General features: G+C 29.8%; 1 long non-coding RNA gene across 1 annotated transcript; it reads right to left on the bottom strand.

Annotated features, from left to right (window-relative positions):
• Positions 1-300: 300 nt before the first annotated feature.
• LOC136980277 (uncharacterized) lies at positions 301-652 on the bottom strand. The gene is made up of 3 exons (XR_010881529.1): positions 582-652; positions 413-502; positions 301-354 (listed from the first exon to the last, which is right to left on the bottom strand). It is a non-coding gene; the product is annotated as an uncharacterized lncRNA (long non-coding RNA).
• Between the last annotated feature and the right edge of the window lie 3,948 nt (positions 653-4,600).

Below are 4,600 nucleotides of genomic sequence, written 5' to 3'. Positions count from 1 at the left end.
AACATATTCTAAATATCAATATATGTTCTGTCTCAGAGATTATTTCTCAAAACAAAAATGTGCAGAAATGTCAAAAGTACATTATTATTTTTCTTATTCGATCTGTTCAATTACAATAAAGAATGTTATAAACTGCTGACAGATTGATTTAAGTTATCAGCATTTTTATATTTTAAATGAATTTATTAATTCGAATCAAAAAAGGTTTATATTTAACGGCTCTCAACTCAGAAATCTAAATTAACTGTAAGTATTGTTACTTCGTAAATAGCTTCTTGAGAATTTTTTACTTTTGTTTAAAACACCGCTCAGTTGCACCATAGAAGAGAGAGTAGAATAAAGAGCGCTCACCACCTGCAAGAAACAGAAAGAAATTACTTTTAACAAACTAAAAGTAATATTTCGAACTTACCCTGATCAGGAAGTTTCTCTTCATGAAGAAGAAATCGGCGACAGAAATGCCCATTGGCATTCCTTTGAATCTTTTCATAAAACCAATCACCTATGCAAAAAAGTCACTCGTTATTACATTAAAACACGAATGCACCGCAAAATATCAATTGAAGTGTATTTGAGCCCACCTTGAATTTGAATTCTGCTTGTAAATCAGCGGAAAATATTTTACCAATTGAACTGAAATCGTCGTGTATCTGAAATTTTAAGAAACTTTATAAATAGTAAAAACATTTTTTTGTGTCAATAAGCTAACAAGTTAACGCTATGAGTCAATTTTCAGATAATTTACATTCATTTCCAATTAGACATAAATTAACAATTGGCAGATACAAAGTATGGAAAAAATTTCTGCTCAGTTTCTAATGTCAACATTGTTTATCCTGTATCACATCACATGAAAATCATGTGGTTCCTTATGTACGATAATTACTTCTTTAGTCATGCACGCGATCTACATCAGATGACACTAAACAGCAAGGAAATATTGTTTCAAAATATCTCAACAATATCAGATATAACCAGTTTCGTGAGACACAATCGTATTTTATTTCTCGATTATCTTGCCGCTCGGGCATTTGAAAAACGAATTCGGCAATTTTCCGCGAATATTTGCGGCAAATGAACAACTTTCTAAGCGAACAAAATACAACAACCCTTAATAATTAACATTTTTAATAAACACTTCACATTCACAATGCTTGCATGTACGGTTAGTATCTTATTCGATGTAATTTATATTAAGTCATTAACTTCAATTTAGTTGTATATAGTAATTACAATCTCCATTATGTACTTTCTATATAATTTGATAACGCCATTGGTTATAATATTTTATTTTAATTTTTATTTTTATATTTTAATTATTAACATGGCAAAAAAACTTAATTTCGAACGTAGGGATGGCTTTTAGAAACAATTGTAAAGATTAATAACGAGTTAAATTTTTCGTAAGCTACTAGATATACGCACGACTTCCTTTATCTCCCCACTGTCTCGAATATGAACCGCCAAAATTTGATAAACTTATTTTACCAATAATCAATCCGCCCTGAAAACTTTTGAAAATCTTCCATAAAAAGCACAAAAGTATTTAAACAGGGTCAACAAAGTGATGATACTTACACCCCAGAAAAAAACACCCGCTAACATCAAAACATGCAGCAAATACCTTACTTTTTTCGCATTTTTCGAAGTTTAAAGGTATTATTAGTATAAAAATGGGGATCAATTTTTGACCGATCGCCATACTTTTTCTCTGTTATATATAACAGTTGAGAAAGTAAAAATAAAACGACTTCAAAAAGTTAGCTTATAAAATTATACCATAAAAGTAGGATTATTATAATGTAAATATTCACGCATCTGTGTTAGCTTATTTATAGACTACCGATTGTTAGAAACGTAATTAGCACAAACACATAATGACATAATTACATAATAAAAAGAAATGTCAATTTATAAATAACTGTTTTCCTACCACAGAAAGATACATTTTTCCACAAATTCACTAAAATTATTGTTCAAATAAAGTAAATATTAATGCTCACCTTTAACATGGCTTTTGATAGTAACCAGGCTACGAGAATAAGTCCAACAATAAACAGTACAGAAACAATTATAATGATTATTTTAATATTAAAATCCATATGTTCAAAAATAGCTCCGTAGGTAAAGAAACAAGTGATATAAAGGATACTAGTATAAATTAATGGAATCAGCCAGTAAAATGTTTCGTTGAACATTTGATAAACTTCCCATAATTCTGTGTGTTTTTCTAAAATCACTTGTAACCGGTTTGTCAACATGCCCATTCCAATGTTGGTCTCTTTTAATTCTTCCGATAAATTCGCCAACCTCTTCGACATAACAAATATACATAAGCCAAAAACTAGCAGAAGAGATAGAAATTGTCCTACTACATACAGGAAGTACATTGCTCCATTAACAGAACATGTAACCGCTTCGAAATCGCTTCCGTTCTGTTTCCTTATTTCCGAGTAAATCGATATAGACGCCATTAAGTACACTACCAACGAAGCGAAAAAGGCCAGACTTAAATATGCAACTAAAGTCATCTCTATACCGTTTGCAATTTTGAATTCTTCTTCGTAATCATATTTCGAGTAATGCAGATTCAACTTTCTTCTTTTCAAGATGGTAAATTGTAGAGAAACATATGTAGAAAAGAATATAAAAATCATCGAAGCTAGTCTCGAATTCTCTTTATACATCTTCATCACTCGAAAGCAATAATAATCGGGCATTAACACATGTAATATGTATCTGAGAGTATTCAACCAAAGATATGCTTCAACTAAATTCGCATAAACTTTGAAATATTTTGTCGAAGAAGGTTTCTCTTTTTTCTTATTCACTTCTTCCACGGATTGGCACGAATCGAGAAAATCTATTCCGTATGCTTTTACAGCAGAGAAAATAGGACCGAATAAGTATAATGGACAACGCTTCATCTTTTTCCTCGAAACTGTTTGTGAACAATCAAAAATATGCGTACTTTCTACAAACTTTTGGAAATTTCTGATGTTTTTGTGTTTAGATATTATGGTAAGAGAGACCGAATCACTTGATATAAACCAGGTACGTAAGATTATACGTAATTAACCATTTATATAAGACGGAATGATTTACTTGAAACAATCGAAAAGTTATTAAATAATCTTTCGTTAATTGAGTTAATTGTAATGTATTTTTCTTTTCAAATTTTTGTCAAATTCTTTATTATTGTTAGCTAACAAGCCATTACACGTTATGAATTATCCAGAAAAGTCATTATTCTTTATTAATTTTTCAAAGATAATGTCTAAAAGCAAAATATCTGCCTAACAACACTGACTGAATTTAGTTGCATGAACAGTGAAATATGCTTTTATTAAAATAAAAGACAAAATAATTTAACAAAGGAAACAAATTTCTGTTATGTGCAATACTTTTCCACAAAATTTGTTAATATTTATGTTTCGCTTTCTATGATTTATAACGTCTAATTGCAAATTACGTGGCTATATGATTCTTAGTAATTTCGAGCTCGTATGAGCAGATATGTACAGTACTTTTGTGATCTAAACTTGATCTATGACATAGTAAATCTATACAAACACATCTGAAATATGAAAAATTGGACCGAATAAACACTACTCACAATTTAGACAGCAGTCGGAATTTTTCTTTAGGCAGATCGCCCAAGTGTTGCCTCGCAATAACTAAACAAACAAACAAAATGTTTCTTTGATCTTACATCATTGTACACCATGGAAACAGAGGTGGATCGAGGCAATATGAGGAACTTGTAGTGGTATTAGTAACATATGATATAGTCTTTATATTCCAACTTACTCGTCGTGCAAATAAATTGACAGTAAATGTTTGCAGTTTTTGAATTTATTTATTCAACATCACGAAGTACGAACTATTGCACACAAGTGAACGGAAGAATAACTTAATTTTCTTTAGGGAGTCAATATGTGTCGTGCCCGGAGACTCCGTTACACTAAGTGCAGCACAGATTAATTTATTCTTAAAGTTGTTATTATATAGGTGAAAATAATAAATTCATTTAGTTGAAGCGATAGTTTCATCCAGTAACGAAACAATTAAAACGAATTATTCATATAACACTGCGAAATTGGCCGTTCTTTTCACTACCAAGCAGAAAAATTCCTACTGTAATTAACGTTACAAAATACATGAGTATAAAATACAAAGTAATTTTATATTTAGTAATACGTCAATAAATTTTACCCATATTTTTCGTTGTTTGCTAACTCTTAATAATAAAATTCTGTTGTCTACCAATTAAAATTAAATACTTAATTAAAATTCTTTACATTATTACGGTAATTATTCTGGAGAAGTTACTATATTAGTAAATACCAGACGAATTAAAGAATGCAAGTTAATGTAAGTTACATCAGATTTCCTGTAGGAAGAATGAATTAATATTGAATATTATAAAGGAATTTGATGGATGCGGCTCATTAAATGAAAAATTTTAGACTTTCCGTCGCTTCCTGAATACTTGAGTATTCATTAAAATTAATTAGTCCTTGAAAACTGAAGTAAAAATTATTCTAAAAGACACACGAAATTTATAAATTATGCATGGATTTTTGAGTTATTTGAAATT

Source organism: Centruroides vittatus, unplaced genomic scaffold, assembly GCF_030686945.1.
Source record: "Centruroides vittatus isolate TY-2023 unplaced genomic scaffold, ASM3068694v2 contig_684, whole genome shotgun sequence".
Lineage (NCBI taxonomy): Eukaryota > Metazoa > Arthropoda > Arachnida > Scorpiones > Buthidae > Centruroides > Centruroides vittatus.
The sequence above is the reverse complement of the archived record's forward strand: the minus strand, read 5'-3'. Positions and strand labels throughout refer to the sequence as shown.